This window comes from Erpetoichthys calabaricus, chromosome 1 (genome assembly GCF_900747795.2).
Source record: "Erpetoichthys calabaricus chromosome 1, fErpCal1.3, whole genome shotgun sequence".
Lineage (NCBI taxonomy): Eukaryota > Metazoa > Chordata > Cladistia > Polypteriformes > Polypteridae > Erpetoichthys > Erpetoichthys calabaricus.
This window is the reverse complement of record NC_041394.2, coordinates 61,961,200-61,985,878: the sequence shown is the minus strand read 5'-3', so window position 1 is coordinate 61,985,878 and position 24,679 is coordinate 61,961,200. Positions and strand designations below refer to the sequence as shown.

The window sequence follows — 24,679 nt, the reverse complement described above, 5'->3', positions numbered from 1 at the left end:
TCACATCATCTTCGCTCTTCTACCATCACCAGTATTACTTTCTCTGGCCAAAATATTCCTCTTTCCACATCTGTTACTAATTTGGGTGTTAGAATGGACTCCCAACTTACTTTTGACACCCACATCAAATATCTCTGTAAGTCATCTTTTTACCATCTCAAGAACATCGCCAAACTCCGCCCATTACTCACCCTGGCAGATGCAGAGAAGCTCGTCCATGCCTTTGTCTCTTCCAGGCTGGATTACTGTAATGCACTCCTCATTGGGATTCCTGGCAAGAGTATCCAGAGACTCCAGTATATTCAGAACAGCGCTGCCAGGATCCTGATGAGGGTGCGAAAGTATGATCACATCACCCCAATCCTGAAAACCCTTCACTGGCTCCCTGTTTCATTCAGAATAGAGTACAAGGTCTCCCTTCTTACCCATCAGTGCATTTATGGACATGCCCCTCTTTATCTACAGGAACTCCTTACCCCCCATAACTCCTTACGTTCCCTCCGCTCTGTACACACTAACACTCTTCAAGTCCCCAGAACTAAGCTCAGCAGCATGGGTGACAGGGCGTTTTCATCGGTGGCGCCGAGGCTGTGGAATGCCCTCCCTGATTACCTGAGAGCCCCACAGTCGACTGAGGCCTTTAAGCGAAACCTAAAAACTCATCTTTTTAGAAAGTCATTTTGTTAAAGTATTTTATAGACTCTTCTGTTCTTTTTTATTTTATTATTCTATTTTTACTCTGTAGCACTTTGGGATTGCTAAAATATAAAGTGCAATATAAATAAAATTTATTATTATTATTATTATATAACAAGTAGTAAATGTATTTGCCCAGTAAAATAACTGAAAAATTCACAGCCATTCTTGAAAATATCCCAAAAAATGTAATTAAAGAGAACCTGTCAACTTAGGAGCATTGCTGTGTGACATCTGAATATCTTTAAACAAAAATTTAGTTACTATGATGGCCAACAAAATTATATGAATTGTATTAGTAGCAGATATATAAAGCCTACAGACCTGCTCATCTGGGGCCTCATGTATAAGTCTGTGTGTAAAATTCACATTAAAACATGTTGTACAGACAAAAATGGAAATGTGCAGATGCACAAAAAAATATGCCAAGTTCCACACACTTCCCCTTAACAAATCCCAACGAACGTGAAATTTAATGCACGTGCGCGTGCCTACAGCCCCACCCAGACTTCTCCCAGAATTTAGCATATTTTGATGTGCAAATCAATATAAATACCACCTTCTCTTCAGTGTTAAAAAACAATGGAAAAGGCACATGAAAAAAAAAGAATTTCAGCAAATGTGAAGTGGAGGCAATCAAAAACATACTATTTGTTGGCTTGCGCAGTGGGTTAAGAAACCAAAGCGTGGCAGAGACAAGTTAAGAAAGTCACACAGTGCACAAAAGAAGAAAGAAGTGGTCAGATATAATAGTTGATATGAAAAGGTGAGTCCAACTCATTATCTGTTTATTCTGTTTCAGACAATATTACAAAAACTGCCCCCCGTGCAATGGTCAGGTGGTGATGATGCCTCTGTACCAAATACATTTTCAGGCGCTGGCTACTCTCACACCTCTGCCTCGGAAACCGCTGGGAGGCCATCTGGCTCTGTGCTGATGGACTGTTCAGGAGTTACAAAATGCAGTAGTGGATGCTGAAAGAGATGCGGCCAATGAACTAAGGAATATGAGGACTGTACTATGTGATATTGACCACAAATTAAATTAATTGGTTAAAACATAAATGCTGCATCTGATTACCTGTTTTTACATTCTGCTAATTACATTCAAACAAAGTTGTAATACTGTCCGATATGCCTGATCACTTGGTGGTTCATGATCAGGTTCATCATAGTACATCTGTTTAGGTACATGTGAAACACTTTATGTGCAATATAGAGAGCACATTAATATAGTGGAAATTGTTTTTATTTACATAAGTAAATTCATACTCTGAAGGTGCCTTTATAGCGTAGTGACGGTACCAAGCATCACAATGGACAGATTCTCTGCTCTTTACTTTGAGGTAACTTGCTATCCTTAAAAGGACTGCTTGCCTTCTGCCACACTAGTTGGAAAAAGTACCTGTGACTGTGCAGAGCTGATATTTTTATAGGTTTTCCAGCTATATATAAAGCTCATTCTTTTGGCAATTCATTCCTGGCTGATGTAACTTGTCCGGCATTGTTGCAATAGCAATGTGCATGCAGTTGACTGCTCCAATTACACTTGGAAAACTGGACGTTGCTGAGAATTGCCCTTTTAAATTATGCTTTCCATTTCAACCACAGTGTAAGAAATTCATATATATCTGGATGACAAATTAATAATACCATCCTATACAGCTGGCATGGTGCAGCTCAGTAATGATTGTGAAATACCCGTTCGGTGAGCAAGTTGAACAGGTCCTGTGGCTAAAAACTTGAGAGTGGACAGAACTTGCAAAGAAGCAGGTAGGGCACAATTCCTCAAAGTCTGCCTTTGTAAAGCCGGTAGTGATGGGTCGTTCTTGAACGATTCGTTCATTTTGAACGAATCTTTAATGTGACTCGGGAAGAACGAGTCGTCTCGTGGGAGTGATTCATTCAGTCGCGCATGCGCATTTGCGCAACTTTCTATAGTTTTTTCGAGTCTTCGGGTTTTTCGAGTTGTTCGTGCATCACGTGACAGCCCCATAAGCTTAACCAACTCAGTCTGAGCCGGAAAGAGAATTGATTACAGTAGTTCATTCCTCGAGGTAACAAGTAACATTTTAATTATATTTTGCTAAAATGAACGAAATGACTCGAAAAAAGATTCGTTCATTTTGCTGAACGAGACTCAAAGGTCCGAGTCGGTAAAATGATCCGAACTTCCCAACACTAAAAGCCGGTGCCAATTCAGCACACAGTTTTAAGAGGATAGCTCGTGGAAATCGAAATCAACTTAGAAGCCAGTCATCATCATCCGCAAATACAAACTGTCTTCTAATTCTATGTCTTTAAACAACACTGAAGCAGCCATGGTAGTTGGAATAGTTTGGCCATTCCATGCACCATTGTTACAGAATGATTGCAATCAAGTGAAATAAATTTGTAAACGATATGCAATTAATTTCGGTTTATTTAATAAAACCCACATCATTGATGTGAATCTTAAAATGAAAAGCAGACCACAGAAACAGTAGCACTGCTTTGATGCTGGGTGCCGCCAGTTTGCAAAACTGAGCAGAAAAGTGCATATGCAAATTGGGGACCCTCCCGTGAAAAGGTGCGTGGCTTTATGCCAAGTTTAGTTTTTAAACATCATGAAGTGAGCGTAAAAATGAGCGTTCGCAGGATTATTGTGTGTACTCACTGTTTATACATGAGGCCCCTGGTGCTGACTTCACTTACAGTAGCAGTGTAATGGTAAGTTTTCCAAAAATATATATTTTTAAAACTTTACAATGTGTTAATTTTGAGGAAATTCTACCTAAAGTAACCGGGTAATGACAGTGTATCCTGGAAATTACTCTGTCTCTTATAAAGAGACTTATAAAGAGGCACTGGGGACTACATTTGGCTGTAGGTTTCAAAATCGGTTTGTCATTTTACCTCATTGGCTCATCTTATTTGCTTCTCTTGTTAGACACTCAAACAAGCACAGCAGATTTTTGTTATATTCATAAAACATTTAGACATATTGGTATTTTTGCTTTAGCTTTAAATGCTTAACTCTATGTTGTTGCTTTCCAATTAATTTTCTTTTCCGCCCATGCAGTTTGATATCTTACTTGTATACTAATAATGGCAATTAACAACAATCATAGTAGACAACTGGACAAATGACACTGAATGCTGAAAGGCTGCTACAACGTCAGACTCCCTAAGCACAATGAAAATTATAATGATGATGAATATCTTTAAAAAACAAGTTAAAAAAACAAAATTACACCCGTGTTACATACATAAATGTTGGTACATTATAATAAAAAGTTAGCAAACTTTACGAAACATTTGTAATTTCTATATTTACTGCCAGACATAAAGGCTTACTCAATTACAAAGACGTTGGTTGAACAAACAGCCACATGATCTCGTCAGGACAGAGATTAGAGCCACTGTACTAAAGTAATGAAATTCAATTATATTGTTTTTTTATGAATTATACTTCTTAATGTGACACATGAGTTGTAATTGAAATGGATATGTAAAGCCTTAAACCATGATCTGTTTGAGTAAAGTCTGTACTTAGTTGTGTAAGACCAGTGTAGCAGTAGTACTGTCGTGTGTGCATTCTACAGTGAAGTTATTATTTCAAAGTATGACCAATGTACTGGATATTTTTAAATGACTGCTGTTTTTTTTTTTTCTGTGAATTACTTTTTGGTCAAATTTAAAACAAGCCTTTTATAGTTAATTGAGCTGTCTATGACTAGAAGCCAGACTCAGATCCTTGCATCTCATTATTGTCTCACTGATGGTTAAGGAAAAAAAGAAGCAATTGAGGGTTCGGACTCTTAAAAAAACAAGTCAGTTAAAATTTAGGTGAAATAAGTGCAATAATTCATTTAGTAGCAGGAACCGATCAGTAATGAAAATGACCGAAAAGAAATAGTGTAGTCCTATAAGATCTGAGTTGACACCCCTGTTTTAAAGGCTTATAGAAATATACGCAAGCAATACACGGTAAAGGAGAAACTCGATTTGTGCTTTAATCGATGATTCATATGCACTCGATTATTTATTTATTTATTTTTAACAAGCAATCAAACACATAAGGGGCCAATTGCCATGAACTAAACGTAGCGCACTAATACAAGTTGAAATCCATGTATTAGTAGTTAATATTCTGTTGTCTGGTATCCGTTCTTCACCTTAGGTTTTGTTCTCAGTAGCAACAAATCCAAAAGCGACAGCTGGTGCCCTCTAGGGGTGAAATAATGCAGCAAACCTAAAGTTGAACCAAATCAGTACTTGGTGTAATCAGATCGCATTAGAAGGGTGTAGAGCATAGTGGAAATGATCCCTGCAGTACATACTTTATGTATGTATCTGGGATCCTGGAAGTATGTACTTATTATATGCATCTGTCGCTTGGAAAATATTAGCAGAATTTAACTCAAATTCCTTAACAGTCATCTGGTATGTATTGAATATACGTAATATGTGTGTACTAGTAAATGTGAAGTCCTTCATAGTCATGTATGCTTAGTACACTCAGATTCTTACTTGCATGTAACCTCAGAACAATTAAAAACACACACACACACACATACAGTTTACAGTGTATTACAATTTCATACAATATATATTTACAAGTAAGCGTGTTATATACACTGCTCAAAAAAATTAAGGGAACATTTCATCATCACAGTCTAACACCAAGTTAATTAAGCTTAATAGATATCATTCTGTTCAGTTAGGAAGCATAAACAATTGTGAATCAACTTCACCTGCTTTGGAGCAAGTTAAAAATAACAACAGGTGCACTGGAGAAGCAACAGCAGAGAACCGTCACAAACGGAATGGTTTTGCAAGCATTATGCACAGACAATTGCTCTCTCATTATCCTTCTTGACTGATTCTTATGTAGTTTTACATTTTGCTAGTGTCCTTGGGCCTATAAACAGTTCATACATACAAAAATCTTGTGTACGCCTGTTTCCACAGTCACTTCAAGATGTATAAAAACTAAACTTGGTGTAAAGCCACGCACATTTTCATTGCAGCCTCACGCCATGCGTACGCACTTGTCTGTTTGGTTTTGCAAACTTACTGCATCCAGCATCAAAGCAGTGCTACTGTTTCTGTGGTCTTTCTTTTTTAGATTCACACCCATGACATGGGCTGTATCAAATACACCAAATACACCATATCATTTACAAATATAAGGCACTTGATTGTAATCCTTCCGTAACAATACAATGGAGCATGGGATGTTCAAACTATTCCAAATACCATAGCTGCTTTAGCGTTGTTACTTTTAGTGAACCACTGAGAGTATTTTAATCTGTTTATTGTATGTGTGTGTGGTATCACAGCTTCACAGGTTGTGTTGAGAGCAGAGAGGATTACAGCTTACAGCAGAGGATACAGCTTCCAGGAAAGCCACCAGTGTCTGAATGGATTCCTCTCACCCATGCCACAGTCTATTTGAGCTTCTCCCATACAGCAAACACTTCAGAACTTTTCCTGCATAGACGTTGAGGCTCAGAAACAGTTTCATCCCAAGAGCTCTAAACGCACTCAATCAGTCCATCAAGTCCTTCCGGTAGAACTGTTTGTACTTTTAATTACAGTTATTTCAGTGTAAACTTGAACACCCTGAGCCACTTTATGAACCATATGCCCTATCTACACTATATGTACATGTACTGTATATTGTACTTATGCTTTTGTATTGAATATTTTTCATTATTTTTATTGTGTTATTATTGTTATTTTTTATTATTTTATAGGAAAATAAGTTTATGGAGGAGTTGCATTTTGAATTTCATTGTACCATACAATGACAATAAAGGAGTTCAATTCAATTCAATAGACGAGAGCATGTATTTACAGATGATTATGACAACGGCTTCTAAGTTGACTTAGATTTCCAAGACCTATCCTCTTGGAGTTGTGTGCTGTTAGAATACTAGGATGTATTGATATTATTTTTTATGATGCAATGCATCATACAATGTATATTACATTGTATATGTAATTGTATGTATATTACATTTTACAGATAAATTCTTAACTTCATTTAAATATTGTATACTGTTAATAACTACGCATGTAGGTGGGGTGGGGGCAGAGTGGCTCAGTGGTAGCAATGAGCAAGCACCCCGTCCAGGGATTGTTCCTTCCTTGCACTCAATGCTTGCTGTAACTGGTGCAACTCTGGATGGATGGATCGATGGAATAATTAAATGTGTATATCAAAGATTTTTCAATGTTCCTTAAACGTTTTGAAGAATTTGTAGCTGCTTTTTCATTTATTACAGACACTTATTGGGTGGCGACTGGTTACATGAAGAAAGAAAACAGAAGGATACAAATTGATACACAGTACTGCTGCAAATAAATTATTCCATCCAGAGACATGCACATCACAGAACAATTCCTGGACAGCGCACCAGCTCATTGCTACCACTGTGCCACTGTACCCCCATATGTTTAATACATGCTTTAATGCATTTCTTAATGAAAGTGATATCAAGTATACTAGTATTTTAAAATATTCCAAGAGCTGTAATATCATGAATATAATGTATTATATGTGGTGATCACTGCTTGTGTGCTCCTATTGGCATAAGAGAAAGCTCGTTTAAGAAGCAGGTAGCAATTAATGACTGGGTTATATTTTTTTGTAGCCTTTTCCTAAACCATGATACTGGACAATCTTTGGTTTCAGATCTTTTGAGAGGTGTTTTGAAGATCCCATGCTGTCACTCTTCAGAGGAGAGACAAAGGGAAGCACAACTTGCAATTGACCACCTTAAATACCTTTTCTCATGATTGGACACACCTGTCTATGATGTTCAAGGCTTAACGAGCTAATCCAACCAATTTGGTGTTGCAAGTAATCAGTATTGAGGAGTTACATGCATTCAAATCAGCAAAATTACAAGGGGACCCAAATTATTGCACAGCCAGTTTTTCACATCTGATTTAACTTCATACAACTAAATACTGCTTCACTAAAAATCTTTGTTCGGAAAACACCCCAGTACTCAGATGTTCCTAGGAAATGAAAGACATACCACTGTTATCTTTTTCGTTGAAAGTAGAGTAAATTATTATGCAGGCTGAGAGGGATTCCCAGACTTTTTCATATGACTGTAGGTGGTCCAGCTCTTCTACGGTGGCACATCCATATGTACTGTTGCAAGGAGGTTTGCTGCATCTCCCAACTCAGTCTCAAGAGCATGGAGGAGATACCAGGAGACATGCTGTTTCATGAAGAGAGCTGGACAGGGCCATGGAAGGGCATCAACCCAGCAGCAAGACCAGTATTTCCTTCTTTGTGCAAGGAAGAACAAGAAGAGCACTGCCAGAGCCCTACCAAATGACCCCCAGCTGGCGACTGGTGTGCATGTTTCTGACCAGACTTTTAGAAACAGATGCCATGAGGGTGGTATGATGGCCCAATGATCTCTAGGGGGACCTGTGCTCATAGTCTGTCACTGTGCAGGTTGATTGGCATTCACCAGAGAATACTTCAATTGGCGACTCCACCATCCAGCATGATTGTTTTGGCAGTGGGTCAAAGATGGTCTGGTGAGGCATATCCTTGGGTCCACGTGCTAGGCAATGATACCCTGACTGCTGTTAGGTACCATGATGAAATCCTCAGAGCCATTGTCGGACCTTACACTGGTGCAGTGGGCCCTGGGTTCCTCCTGGTGCAGGACAATGCTCAGGCTCATGTACCCAGAGTGTGTAGGCAGTTCCTGGATGGCAGAGACATTAATGCCATTGACTAGCAGGCACATTCCCCAGACCTAAATCCAATTGAGAACCTCTGGAACATTAGGGTATCGGTGCATCCAATGCTGCAAAGTAGTGCCACAGACCGTCCAGGAGCTCACTGATGAATTTGGTTTTCATTGACCATTGTTGCATCTTTTTGTTCTCAACAAAGTACACAGTAATACTCAGTAAATATTTTCCACTTTAATATTTCGATCGAGATCTGATGTGTGATAAGTGTTCCCTTCAATTATATATATATCAATTATATATATATTTAGAGAGAGAGACAGAGAGAGAGAGAGTCCACATTGTTTTGTTAGAATCGTTGTTGCTATTATTGGCTCTTCAGGAACCTTACAACCTGTAGACATAAACCATCCCAGAATCTGCTAGTGACAGTGCCAATGGTCCTATAGTATTTGCCAGACTTTAGGAGAGAGAAAGACAGCAAAGGTCTTTAATGGTACTATTCTATTTGGCAGTTGAATGTTGTATGTGTCATGAATACAAGGCAGATGGAAGCCAGAGATATTATGTGCTGCCCTCACCAACCAGTGCAGTGCTTTACATTCTTATGCCGAGCAGGTGGTGTACCAGCATGTGATGCACCCAGTTCAGATAAACTCCACTACGCACCCGTAGAACTTTCTGTAAAGATTGAGAAATGCAAGCAGCCATTAGATGTCTGAGGAAGTAGAGGTGCTTGTGATCCTTTTTGAGAAGAGTTGAAATGTGTTGTGCCCACTTCAGTGAATAAGTGTTAGTCACTGTGAGAAATGTAAAGCTACATACACTTTTAGCAGCATTCTCTCTGGTGCAAACTGCCTTATAAAGACAATCAGCTCCTTGAATTTGCTTACATTAAGGATAAGATTATTGTCTTGGCATCAGAGGGTAGACCTCTTTTTTGTGGTGTCATCAGCAAATTTAATGATGGAGTTGGAGTTGTGTCTGGCTAAACAGTCAGAGGTAAACAAGGAGTAGCGAGAAGACTCAGCACACAACCCTGTGGAGTGCCTGTGTTGACGGTCATCATGGAGAATGTAATGTTGAAAATCCTTACATACTGAAGTTGATGGTTTGGTTAGTAAATCCACATATCCAGTTGGAGACGGCATCATTTTATTAATAATGAAGTCTAATGTAATTCTTTATTAGCAGCTGTAAATTTGTAAACATCATTGTAGTAGTTATATAACTGTAGTCTGATCTATAACATATGGCTGCAAAATTTATAAATTTGTTATATTTTAAATCGATGCAACTTTAATTGTCCCCAGGGGAAATTTGGCTTTTTACAGAAGTTCTTCAAATAAATACATGAAAAGGTAGATAAGTAAGTAAGTAAGTAAATAAACACACACACTTTGGTCTGAACATGATGGATCTCAATATTTATGGTTATAAGATGAAAGCAGAGGTAATGAGGAAATAGAAGTATAGAAAATATTGTGTGCAAGCATAATTTTGTGTATTTAAAAAAAAGACTGATACAACATGCACATCCATTAAATTTTGCAACATCATCAACTGTCTCAATTGCAGAGCACATATCAGATATTACAACCCAAGTAACAAATTGTGATTCAGCCAAAAAAACAAGACTTACTTTGGCAGCCAAGGTCCAAAGGCCTGGACACATCTAAGGCGGTGTAGTGAAGCGGTGTGAGAGGAGAAGAGAGGGTCAGAGGATCTCAACAAAGAGGGTGAAGCAGAAGCACAGCCAGCACAACATCTCAGAGCACTAGAACTAACTTGGAGCCCAAAATGAGTGGGACAATTTGATTGATGCTGTTTTGCACTTCATCCATGCTACTATAGTTTCATTTAAAAATTAAATTTTTAAACAAAAACAATCTCTATCCACACAAGTGTTTTCACATTGTTTACAAAAATATAAAAATATCTCCATTCACACTAGTGATGTGTCGTTCATGAACAAGGCGGCTCTAAGAGCCGATTCTTTGTAGTGAACGAGAAGAGCTGAATCCCGTTGGGGAGAGCCGAATCTTCAGCCCCTCCTGCTCAGCTCTGCTGAGAACCCATGCAGGCAGGGGTGGGACTTTATTTTGATGGGCACACCATCCAAGCTGAGGCATCTAGTACTTCTGAATGCCAACCTGCACTAAAGACTTTTATCTAAAGTGTCATAATGTTTGATTTGTTTCCTGTGGTTCTGTGTTCAGAAGGTCATTTAAAGGTTTGATTAAAATGTTAAATAGTAACCGTGTATTTTTTGTAACAAGAAAAAATGTATAAAAATAAGACTTTTACGAAAACCTAAGTAAAAAATTGCTTACTAACACACAAACCATTCATAATTGCTAAATTAGGCTAAAATAGAAGGCTCCAAGTGATAGTAAATGAAGGGCCATTTGGGAGCCTTAAGAGCCAGCTCTTCTAAGGGAGCCATGCCAAAAGCACAGAATCTTTGAAAAGAGCTGGACCTCCCATCACTAGTTCACACTAAAGCGACCATAAACACATGTAATGTAGCTGTTTGGCTGCACAGAAAAATTATCCTTGTTGAAGGGATTTTTATGCTACTGGCCATGGGAGTTATCTCAAAACTCTAGCAACCGAATACCAAAGAAACTATTTACCTTTTGCACATGTATGCAGCATTTAAACTGAACAAAACATAATTTAGATGTATACAGGTAAGAAACACAAGTGCCATGGAAATCAACTCCTCTAAGACCCCCCAATAGAATTTGGCTACAGACCTCAAGCAGCAGACGATCCTCCAGCCACATGATCATGTGATATTATTAACGGGTCTGCCACTGGATGTTTGCATCCAGACCCTTATTTTATGTCCACTACATTGGAATATATCTTTCTTTCATGAAGGATAACTAATCAGGGAATAAGAGGTTGTAATGAGCAGGATCCAATCAGGAAAGCAACATGTAATAAGCACAAGCCAATCAGAGTTCTAAGTTTTCACTCATCTACAATAAAATACTGAGCAGATATATGGCTCTTGAGAGTATGTTCAAAAGTCTCAATTTTCAAGGTTTAAAATGCCAGGGTAGTTAAAGGAGAAACTATTTTGAATGAAAATATAGTTGTGTGGATGTATCTGAAATGAAAATATAGGAAAATATTTATTTAAAAATAACAAACTTTTAGGATATACATGGATAAAATTAACCTGGTATTGTTCCACTTGTTTGGGTGCGCAGTTTGTCTTAGCCAAGGAAGAGATCAAAAATACAAGATATACAACAAAAGTTTTGTGAACATGATTGTTTATTTCCATCTATTTTCAAAAATTATACATTAAAAACACACACACACATACAATAAATCAAGGCTTACATTTGCTTGGGTGTCCAGTCCTCAGGGACCACAGCATCTCTCAATTTGTATTTCAGGCCTGGAAAGAAATTACATTCAAATTCCCATCTGTTATTACTGAATTGTTGTATTATTCTTGTTACACTTTCTGCCCTGTTTTTAAATCAAAAATACTTTTTCCCCCAGGGGTGATGTGTTTATAACACACAGTGGGTTTGCCAGAGCCAGTTAGGCGTTCCTCCTGCATCTGAAGTTTTAACTACATTAACTGTTAAGCAGAAGCATTCTGTGCCCCCCAATCAGCTAGCAGTACTTAAAGTTGCCCTGGTAGCATTTTACGGCATGTTAAGAAAGATGCACATTATTATAATTTTACTTGAGGATTTCACTGTGCTGTGCTTGTATTTTATTTAAACATTTTACTACACCTAACTGTATTTATCTTAGTATATTTAGTGTTTTATTTGAAGGTTTTACTCCACAGAATTTCGCCATGTTGTACTATATTTGTATTGTCCCTAAGCTGTTTGCAGTCCTATATTTCATTTACATTTTATTTAATTTAAAGAATTTACACCACAGAACTCCATTTTATTGTGAATGTTTTTTCACTAGATGTTACCTGCATTTTATTGCTCTGTAAAAGTGTAATGTATTGTCTTAGCAGATTCATTTATGTGCAGATAGCCCATCTAATAAGTTTTTAAAAGCAGCAAAGGCATGAAAAAAACACGACAATGCAATTTCTTATGAAAGCCTCAGCACTCCGCCTTATCCTAGTGTCTCAGAAAAATTAAAATCGCAAAGCATTCCAAGTAACACACACTGTCTACCTTGAGTTGTGAAGTAGGATCTCATCAAAATCATAAAATCTGGAATAAGAACCAAGAGTGACTGATACCTTGATACCTTGATCATCCAGTTATTATCCCTCTGAGTAAAGAAAAGAAAATGTTTATCATTCAATGCTTCTTTATTACCATAAGATTCTTCTCTTTGGTACTGCTGGTATAATAATGCTTGAGATTCACCCCTTCACAGATATTGCGTCTGATATTTGAGAAGATGGTATATTTATTTCTTTTGCATTCCCTTTTCATATTGTATTTATGATGCAGTATCCTCCTCCTTTTTTATTTGGCTGCAAACTATTCAAGAATCTAAAGCCCTGCAAGTAGTAAAGGATGAGGACAAACATACAATTAACAAGTATGTATTGTGCAAATTTCTGAACAATTTAGGGTGTCATTGGACACTTTATACCCATCCCTGGCTATAGATGCCTGGTTACAGTGGATAGCAGAGATGGGACCTGGGAGATCTAGTGGTACAAATTTCACCACAAATTATGATACCCAACTAAAAATTGGATGGGTTGTTTGTAAAAGATGACCAGCCTCCACAACAAAACACAGGCCATTTGACTATAATATCTGAACTGAGAAATAAGCCAGAGATTGTTTTGTGCATTTGGCATTAGGCTGGAAACCCACTTATACACTGTTAATACTCTGGGACTACACTTAATTTCAGCCACATGTTCAAGTTCACACCAGGAGCCAGCATTTAGGTTTCCACCTATAGCCTTGGGATTTCAAGTTTCAGATGAGGAGGGCCCCTTATGTCAGATACCTAGTATGTTTCAAACATATGATTTACTACATATAAGTTACAAATGAAATGTAGAGAATGTCATTTAAATCTAAAGGAATGTAAAAATTTGTCATCTAATGTGAAATTCAATTAACCTAACAAATAATTATGGGTACATTGCCACTGAAGCCAGGGTCTTATCAGTATCAGAAATTAACTTAAGAGTCAATGTAATGTAAACAAGTAGAAAACAATACTGTTCCACATTAATACAGTAAGCAGTGCAAGGTACTACTGAATACTAAAACAGGTAAAACCTTCATCTATCTAGTCATCAAATTTCCAAACCTATATTGCAGCTCAGTGATGCAGTGATATAGTCTCATCCTGGTAGCAATGGGTAATGGGTCCATTGCAGGGCTCACTCATCGTTATCAGACAATTTATAGTTCCAAATCACCTAAACTAAATGCATTCTAGGAATAGAACAAAGAATAGAACCCACAGAAATGCCAAAAGAAAGTGCAAATGGACTAAAACCCATGGATCCCAGGGCTTTGATGTAGCAGCACTACCCCACTGTACCACATTTTCGGTCATAGATAAAAATATTTTTACAAGGACAGCTAAAATAAATGCCTACGTACATTGTGGACGCTAGAACCTCATTAACATACATACTAATGCTGATGTGAAAAGTTGGTCTCGGCAGCGAAAAGACACATGCCTAAAGTCTGCAAATGTCCATTTTCTGACTTTGTGCTTCAAGTGTATAAATATGCTCTACCTGCCAAGCCATGCAATAATGATAACATAAAAATCTTTCAGATGCTCTCTTGAATGGAAAAAAGGGATATGTGATGGTGCTGATGTTCCTCCATAATAACTGTCCCCTTCTTTGTTGAAGCTGACTATACAGTGGTGTGAAAAACTATTTGCCCCCTTCCTGATTTCTTATTCTTTTGCATGTTTGTCACACAAAATGTTTCTGATCATCAAACACATTTAACCATTAGTCAAATATAACACAAGTAAACACAAAATGCAGTTTTTAAATGATGGTGTTTATTATTTAGGGAGAAAAAAAATCCAAACCTACATGGCCCTGTGTGAAAAAGTAATTGCCCCCTGAACCTAATAACTGGTTGGGCCACCCTTAGCAGCAATAACTGCAATCAAGCGTTTGCGATAACTTGCAATGAGTCTTTTACAGCGCTCTGGAGGAATTTTGGCCCACTCATCTTTGCAAAATTGTTGTAATTCAGCTTTATTTGAGGGTTTTCTAGCATGAACCGCCTTTTTAAGGTCATGCCATAGCATCTCAATTGGATTCAGGTCAGGACTTTGACTAGGCCACTCCAAAGTCTTCATTTTGTTTTTCTTCAGCCATTCAGAGGTGGATTTGCTGGTGTGTTTTGGGTCATTGTCCTGTTGCAGCACCCAAGATCGCTTCAGCTTGAGTTGACGAACAGATGGCCGGACATTCTCCTTCAGGATTTTTTGGTAGACAGTAGAATTCATGGTTCCATCTATCACAGCAAGCCTTCCAGGTCCTGAAGCAGCAAAACAACCCCAGACCATCACACTACCACCACCATATTTTACTGTTGGTATGATGTTCTTTTTCTGAAATGCTGTGTTCCTTTTACGCCAGATGTAATGGGATATTTGCCTTCCAAAAAGTTCAACTTTTGACTCATCAGTCCACAAGATCTTTTCCCAAAAGTCTTGGCAATCATTGAGATGTTTCTTAGCAAAATTGAGACGAGCCCTAATGTTCTTTTTGCTTAACAGTGGTTTGCGTCTTGGAAATCTGCCATGCAGGCGGTTTTTGCCCAGTCTCTTTCTTATGGTGGAGTCGTGAACACTGACCTTAATTGAGGCAAGTGAGGCCTGCAGTTCTTTAGACGTTGTCCTGGGGTCTTTTGTGACCTCTCGGATGAGTCGTCTCTGCACTCTTGGGGTAATTTTGGTCGGCCGACCACTCCTGGGAAGGTTCACCACTGTTCCATGTTTTTGCCATTTGTGGATAATGGCTCTCACTGTGGTTCGCTGGAGTCCCAAAGCTTTAGAAATGGCTTTATAACCTTTACCAGACTGATAGATCTCAATTACTTCTGTTCTCATTTGTTCCTGAATTTCTTTGGATCTTGGCATGATGTCTAGCTTTTGAGGTGCTTTTGGTCTACTTCTCTGTGTCAGGCAGCTCCTATTTAAGTGATTTCTTGATTGAAACAGGTGTGGCAGTAATCAGGCCTGGGGATGGCTACGGAAATTGAACTCAGGTGTGATACACCACAGTTAGGTTATTTTTTAACAAGGGGGCAATTACTTTTTCACACAGGGCCATGTAGGTTTGGATTTTTTTTCTCCCTAAATAATAAACACCATCATTTAAAAACTGCATTTTGTGTTTACTTGTGTTATATTTGACTAATGGTTAAATGTGTTTGATGATCAGAAACATTTTGTGTGACAAACATGCAAAAGAATAAGAAATCAAGAAGGGGGCAAATAGTTTTTCACACCACTGTATACTCTTTGTATATAAAAGGGCATAAGATCCAACTAGGTAGCACAAAGAAACAAACATGTCTAACTAGATTTACAAAACAGATCTTCCAAGAGCACCTCTGCAAGGAAGATATAGGACAGAAAGATCTTGTGGATATGTGTATCCAGGAAATAAAACCTTGATGGAAACTAAAATGAGAAAAAGTCCTTGTACCTTCAAAGTCAGAGAGCTTTACTTCAGGAGTCCCAAACATGGCATACGGACAAAACTAGAAATGTGCGTATGCACAAAAAAATTCAGATGCATAAATCACTGCGTAAGTAAAGTTCTACACACTTTCCCTTTAAAACCTCAATCAATGTGAGTTTTAATACACATGCAAGAGATTCCTCCCAGAATTTTGCCCTATTTAAATATGCAAATCAATATAAATAGCCCCTTCCGTGCAGTATTTTGTTCAAAGACAATGGCAAAAGCATGTGTAAAAAAATTCTTTCAGTGAGTGTGAAATGGAGGTCTTGCTCAGTGAAGTGGAGGCAAGGAAAAACGTACTACTTGGTGGCTTAAGCTGTGGTATAAGCAAGAAAAGGCAATTGATGGAGTGACACAGTGTGTCAGAGGCACTCTAAAGTTCAAGTTCAAAAACACACAGTGCCCAAAATAAAAAAGAAGTGGTCAGATATCAAAGTCAACATGAAAAGGTGAGTCGCAGCCCACCATCTGAATGTCAATACCACTAAAAGAAGTAGCAGAATTCCAGAGCGTTCACACCGTTTCAGCAGGGAGCTGCTGCGATTATTGGCGAGACACTTAGACCCAGCATCTTACCAGCACCCGATCCAGGAGGTTATTATATTGTTGCTCTTGTTCAGTCAGTAATTTGGCGAGTAGGCAGAAAAGCCATGTCTTCAGTGGGTACCTGCTGTCATCTAAGTAATCATGTTATATGGTTACATCATACAGATAACTTACAATTTTGACCAAAGGGGTAATATTAAATGTCTTATCTTACCGAAAAGCCAGCCATCACACGCAACACCATTTTCAAGTCTGTTCTTAGCACTACTATTTCTCAGAATGAATGAATCATGAGTTGAGGCAGGCTATCTCACCACAACTTTAATGAGATGCATTTTCACATCACAGATAATCTGCACATTAATAGAGTGGAATTACTTTCAATTTACATAAGCAATGCATGTAAAGGTGCCTTTATAGCAATGTGCGTGCAATCGACAACTCCAATTACATTTGGAAAAATGGACATTTCTGCAATTTGAGCTTTGATGTTTGCCTGTTCAACCATAGTGTAAGGAAATCTTATATATCTATATGACAAGCAGATAGTACTATCCCACTGGCACTGAGTGACTCAGTAATGACTGAGAAATACCTAATCAGTCAGCCAGTTCACACTGAAAAGCTCCTGTGGCTAAAAACCAGAAAGTGAACAGAACTTGAAAAAGGTACAGGTAGAGCACAATTCCTCCAAAATCTGCCTTTGTAAAGCAGACCGCAGTTCAGCACACAGGTCCAAGAGGATAGCTCTTGGAAATTGAAATTGTCTTAGAAACCAGTCATCGTCATTGAACAAGAAATCGGTATGATCTCTAAATATGTTGGTCGGCTCTCTTGTAATTCTTCCATTTGCGATGTCACCTAACAATGCAAAAGCAGCCATGATAGTTGGAATAGTTTGGCCATTCCGTGCACCATTATATTGTTTGAGATTAATTACAAGTGATTTAAATTTGTAAATGATATGCAACTAATTTTGGTGCATTTGATAACGCCCATGTCATGGATGCAACTCTAAAAAAGATAGGGAAACCACACAGAAACAGTAGAACTGCTTTGATGCTGAAAGCTGTCCATGCATGCACATAGTCTAAGGCTGCCATGAATATGTATATAATGCTACTCCAAGTTTAGTTTTTATACATCTTGGTGTAAGAGTGGAAACAGGAGTATGCAACATTTTTGTACGTATGCACCACTTAGGCATGAGGTCCCAGCATACTAGAGATCAGAAAGTCAGTCTTCAGTGTTCTGAGCCTGGTAGAGAACATGTGAACCAACACATACTGAGATCTACTGAGCTTTTAACCGATAAAAGGCAGACAACTTCATACAGGCTATCTAAATACAGCATGCAGACACACTGCATGTAGCATACATACATTCTCTGGTGCAGGTGGAAATCTGTGGTCCCAGTCAGAGAGCAGGCAGCTGTTTTGTTTACCTTATTATTCAAGGGATACTCAGAACTCAGGAGCACAGGGACAGCATGGGGGTGCATAAAGAAGTTTTAGTCCGGCAAACTTAGGCCTATACCCAGAAATAAAGGCCACAGACCTTAAGGCTTAATTCAGACTTCATCCTGGTATAGGAATCAAAAACATAAGACTAGAATCTGGAGTGAAGGATCACAGGTAAGAGGAAAAGAATTGTATCTTTAAACTTTACAACATACAGTATTTTGGGAACCTTCATATCTTGATGTAAATAATAACAAGCTATGATTGAATGGCATACACTTGTCAAAACCTTTCTTGTGTTCCTATATTCTGGAGTGACAAAAAATGTGATTGTTTATATTTGGAGGACAAAAAGTGGGGAAACTACACCATCAGACCAAAGAGGTATTAGGTAGTTTGTTTAAAAACCTCAGCAGCTTCATTATTTGAGATACTATATGCTTTATTAATATGTGATTAATCTGTTATTTTTCTGCAGTTATTCCTGCCTGAATGTGAATTTTATTTACATGATATAAAGTAGAGTTTTACACCTACAGTTTTGGAGTAATACAAGTAGGTTGGTCACACAAAAAATGTGCAACAGTTACCATGAAGAGTTCTAACCAATGTAAAGGAGATAACAACTGGCTAAAAGTGTGGGCAAAAGCATGTAGATAAAAATACAGGGCGGCACGGTGGTGCAGTGGTAGCGCTGCTGCCTCGCAGTTAGGAGACCCGGGTTCGCTTCCCGAGTCCTCCCTGCGTGGAGTTTACATGTTCTCCCCATGTCTGTGTGGGTTTCCTCCAGGCGCTCCGGTTTCCAAAGACATGCAGGTTAGGTGGATTGGTGATTCTAAATTGGCCCTAGTGTGTGCTTGGTGTGTGGGTGTGTTTGAGTGTGTCATGCGGTGGGTTGGCACCCTGCCCGGGATTGATTCCCGCCTTGTGCCCTGTGTTGGCTGGGATTGGCTCCAGCAGACCCCCATGACCCTGTGTTTGGATTCAGCGGGTTGGAAAATGGATGGATGGATAAAAATATATATGAGCAAGTGTTTCATAATGTACTTGAAGGTTAGTGGAGGGTATAGAAGATGAGATCTCTGAACAAAGAAAGAAGATCTGATTGAAGTATTTATAACCAAGAGTGGCCTATTGTCTTTCATATCTGCCTCACAAATTTGTTTACTAGTAAGTACTTTAGCCCTGAACAGATAACAGACAACACATAGAATATCCTGACCACAATGTCACTCAGAGCATGCAGCAAGAATGACTACGTCAGCTCAATTTTTGTTTTTACTCCAAACTAACACCCAGCCAGTAATCCATCCATCCATCCATTTTCCAACCCGCTGAATCCAAACACAGGGTCACGGGGGTCTGCTGGAGCCAATCCCAGCCAACACAGGGCACAAGGCAGGAACCAATCCCGGGCAGGGTGCCAACCAGTAATCCATCATTCAATATTACTATAACCTCTTTGCACCTAAGTCCAAAATATTATTATAGATGAATTGGGGGGCACAGGGGGTAGGGGGGAAGGGCCTCCTGGCCGTCAGTGGCAGCCCAATGAAGGGGCATTTCAGACTTTTCAGACAAATAAATTGCAAGAAAGCATTTAGTCAACACAGCCAAATAATTCTGAGATTTATTTATAGTTATAGCAAATACGAAAAGTATTGGAAATTGTCATCTATGCAAGATGAATGGTAATCTACTTGCTGAAATATCGCCAGTATCTAGCTTAATACATGGAAGGAATACAATTTCTCCTGCATGATCACCATAAACTGAATGCTTATGCTGTTTTAAAATTTGTAAGCATGTGTGGTTGAAATGTAACATCTTATTAAAGAAAGGAACACACACACTCTAACAGGACAAATCAGTAATCAGGCAGGAGAAAAGCTGTTCATTGTATCTTTTCATTACTCTTCAGCAAAATGCCTTAGAGGGAGCATTCTTCAAAAGCAGTCTGTTACAGCATGGTCAGCGCAGTCAGAATGGTAAGAGAAAACAAAGAATAGAGGTTCATTTTATAAACTGTTGAATTTACATACAGTGTCAATCAATGCATACATTTTACTCTGGTTAGTTCATTGGTTTACACCCAAATGATTTTTATAAAATAAAAGTATGTTATATTATATTCTGGTTCTTCTTATACCTTTGAGTTGCGCCATCACCCTTGAAATTTCTGTGCATATAAGAATTGTCCTTTCTCGTTTATAGGACATCTGCTGATTTCTTAGTCATCTCTTAGTCATCCTTCAGTATATTTTGTATATTACATCAGTTTTTCTTCTGGAACATTATTATTTCAATGTACATTTTTTTGTTCACTTGACCTTTATATGGTTTCCTGGTGTGCCTGAACAGGTTTCTGACATTTATTAAGCTTTTGTGCTATTTCTTTAAGAAGAATGCTGTTACCCTAAAATTATTCTTCCACACATGTGCCATTACAAAAGCTTCATTTGCTGAATGCTTACACACAACTGAACTGTTCTTAGCGTAGCGGATGTATATAAGGTATGTTGTTTGACGTATGCACGTTAAATTGGGTGTATTGACTTGAGTGTATCATTCTTGCATTCGCCTAATGAAGACAAAAAAATTCTAAATATAGATGCGTACTATATGACGAATGGTTTTGAAGAAAAATTACCATTGGATGAAAATGTTGCATAATTTCGCTAATCTTTTGGCATATATAGAGTAAATATGTCCTTAAATGGCACTGTAAAAGAAAGTATGCATGGGTTTTATCCTTAATGTTAGAGAACACACATTAGGTGTATAAATGGTCAGGCAAACAATAAAGTGGACACAAGCTATAACTGCAAAGAGATTTGACAAAGGTGTTGGTGATGGTGGCACCTGACAGGTAGGACAGCAGGAGGGGAAATTCACGAAATTAATCTTAGTAGGAATGTCCAGCAGTTTCCTAGTTTACACATTCTTGGGTGACATGGCATACTCCCATGTCAACAGTGTTCGCAGATATATCGCCCATCCCAAGTAAGGGGGTGGGAAGCCCATAGAATGTGAAAAATGACAACCATTGATTGTGTTTTTATTTTTATTTATTTTTTTGTTCCTGAAAGGAAAGTACATCGGTGAGCAGCAATGATCAAGTGGTGGATTCAATGTATTTTTTTATTAGTTTGCATACTGTTCTTAGACCACGAAACATGCATTTAAGATATAATAGCAACACTAATAATCGGAAACTGGAAAACAGCCATGTCAGGTACAAAGTAGATTTGCCATTTCAGTAAACTGCACTGAACTCAATTTCCACAGGATGTGTGTCAAGCGCCATGTGCCCAGTCCTTGTCAGTGTCACTGCACCTCTACACCCGCTGAAATGCGTTGCTGTCTTCACTGGTAAAAAATTGTCTTTGTCAAGAAGGTGTACAGCTATGTCTCCTTGGCTTGGATGGAAAAAGACTCCTGTATTTCAAAATCCATCCAATTTCTAGACACCTTTCAAAAAGCAAATTTAAGTAAACAAAGTTCTGCTAAACAATCTCTCAAAACTTCCACTTTTCACCCCACAGACTTGCTATGATTGGTTAATATATATGAATATCAGCACATCATATGAAAATGAGGAGGCCATGACACTTGATGTTGGGCATTATACTAAATCTCAATCTAGGAAATTCCTGACACAAGTGCTTTCTGATCCTTGATCTCAATATATACACCTCTATGTTCCTTGAAAATGTACCTATATATTCCTTTCCATCACTTACATGTGTAAATAGGGTCTCTGTGTGACTACTACAAGTAATTTGCTTAACCTGCCTATGCTCCATTTGTAAAATATCTATGTCTGGTGTTGTGAAGTATCATGCTTATTGGAAGTAACCTTGATAATGGCTTGCTTCCAAAAATCTAAGAATGATATTTTGTAGTCTGTATGTGGGGTGGACCACACCCAGACTTTACTTAGATCATCAACTTTAGAGTGGTGTTATATTTTCTGAAACACTTGAAAAGGATCACCTGGTTTGAACACTAAGGGCAAGAAGTGTTTTTGAAACAGCAAGCAATCAGTTGTTTTTCTTACATAATAAAGCTACAATATTCAGTTACTCACTCAGACTGTTGACTCTTCAGAGGGACGTTTGATGTTGCTGCTCCACTGTCTTTTCAGTAAGAGAGTCTTACTGTGGTAAATGTTTAACCATTTTTAGAAATTATGAACCCAACTTCATCAATCTACAGCAATTGTGGGTTTTTAGACAGCTTGTCAGATGACAGCTGATGATGTCACTTTACTGCGGCAGACTGGACAAGTAGAATTCACAAACAGCCACTGGTCAATGCATTCCACATGGAAATTGTGGGTGCATGGAAGGTGACGGAGTAAATCTCCATTACTGAAGGTTGCCAGACAAACACTGCATGTGGTGAGAAAGCTATTTCCTTCAAATGCCTTTGTAGGCAGGCTCTCCAATTGTTCTGGGGAGAGTCCACATGGATGATAGTCATCTGGATAAATAATTTCAAAGTCATATGTGAGACGAATGTGGGGTGGCCCACCACCCTCCTGGCTGTTAACTTCTGGGCTCTTGCCTTCTGCCGTATCCATGTCTCTTGCCATTCCCAGCACTTCAAGCACTGTAGTGTCAGTGTCCTCAGATAAGAGGTACTCTATTTCATCTTCAATGACCTCACTGTTCAAGTGCCAAACCATTATCTTTTTTGCTAGGTCCATTGCTCCAGGAGCACAGTTTAAAATGGGGATACAGATCTCACCAATAAACCTGCATGTGCCTTCCATCCGAATGCATGACAGAGTCCGATAGGCAACCTGATTCCCATCTGGGGGTAAATGACTAAAGCGATCGATGGCCCAGAGAGTCCTGTGTTCAGGGCTGGAGGCTCTGCTGGGCTCATCAGCATCAAGTGGGCTGCCAGGCAGACTTGCTTCTAGCAGGGGACTGGCTTCTCCTGCCATCCCTAAGGACTCAAACTGCATAGTGGCATCCCCCCAATCATTCTCTGAGGAATTCTCCGCGATTTCAGCTGCACTCTGCCTGGACAGATCTCCTTGTGCTCCTGTGCACCCTTCACTTTGCCCTGCAAGTAATATAGTGCCTTTATTTATTTGTGTGTTTATTGATGACTTAATAAAATGTTAATCTGACTCTTTGCCTTTAAAATCACCACGTTTTATGGCAAATTAATGTCAGATTAATAACCATATTAATGTTGATACATTGATGAAATACAAGAGTGTGCATTTTAAATAACTTATCAGCATTAAATATGTGACTTTATCTAATAAAGTAGTATCTTATAAAATAATGATTAGTAGGTGTTGCCTCATAATGCTGCAAAACAAAGGTTTGGCCTCCAGGCACCAGTCATTATGTGTGTGGAAATGTCATGTTTTTCTTGTGTCCATATGTTTTTCTTTTTTTTCAACATGCGCTTTCTATAGACATACAGCTTAGTTTACTTGGAGGCACTAAATCGGTCCATCAAGACTTGGTTCTGGCCTTGAGCTACGTACTTGCTTTGAATCCTCAGGTTGATTAAATAAATGAACAAATCAAAATAAAAACAGGCAATGGGACTTTCATTGCACTGAACATTTTGAAATCCTTACCAGAGATGAATAAACCAGGCACCAGAGAATTATTCTAGGTTTGTATTAAAGCTTACATATTAGTCGTCCTTCTCTCAGGCCAGTGGAACTTCACCAAGAAGAGGTTCTCTAAACCCACTTTGGACCTGCCACCTACTCCACCCCTGTTGGCCTCAAGGATATATATCCCCAAAGAAGCTACAACATGGGTAATTCAACTTTAGTTCTGGAGGGCTACAGTGGCTACAACCTTTTTCTCCAATCAAAGATATTTTTATTAGAAGCCAATTATTTCAGATGAAGAACTTATTGCTCAGACAACATTCATTGTTTGTTTAACTCTTAAAGAGCTACATTCTTAGTTTTTAAATGCTTCTTCAATTCTTACCCAATGAACAATGAAATGCAAATGTCAAGGGAACCAGCCAGTCACTATATAACCTGGTCCCATTTACATCTCTCTGTTCCTCACAAAGGATCTATTTGAAATGAAACAGGAAAGAAAAAATGAAGGGCAATGAATTACTAACCTCCTCTTCTCCACAAACCATTTACATGGTATTCTTGGAAAGCAAAAGTCTACAACACAAGAATTACTTGATGTGAATGACCAGAATGAAAGGTATATAATTAAATATCAAGTTCTCTCATTAACAATTATTATCTCCAACTCAGAAAATTCAGTTGGAACAAAAACCTGCAGGCACTGCAACCATCCATGACTGAACTGAAGGACATCTGAACTGCAAGACTATTGTCAGACAAGACAAGCACTTGCAAAAAGTGTAGTGGTGTGTCAGATGCAGGAGCTTACAATTTACTCTGGGTCACCAACTCTCGTATTCCTGGCTTGTCTTTATAACAAGAGCTATAACCCAACACATGGATAGGGTTTATGTCTTTCAGCCATGACAAAGTAATAATGAACCAACAACTACAAAAAAATTGGGATAGCCGGACCATTACCACATCATGTAAACAGGC

At 38.5% G+C, this 24,679-nt stretch overlaps 1 protein-coding gene and 1 long non-coding RNA gene across 2 annotated transcripts in view; one reads left to right on the top strand and one right to left on the bottom strand.

The window, feature by feature from the left end:
• Positions 1-14,576, bottom strand: part of LOC127529643 (uncharacterized) — a 744,809-nt gene extending 730,233 nt beyond the window's left edge. Inside the window, exon 1 of the long non-coding RNA XR_007936263.1 lies at positions 14,431-14,576. This is a non-coding gene — a long non-coding RNA (uncharacterized LOC127529643). The remainder of the gene's footprint in view (positions 1-14,430) is intronic.
• LOC114650889 (tenascin-like) overlaps positions 1-24,679 on the top strand; it is a 585,410-nt gene that overhangs the window by 497,945 nt on the left and 62,786 nt on the right. The window lies entirely within an intron of this gene.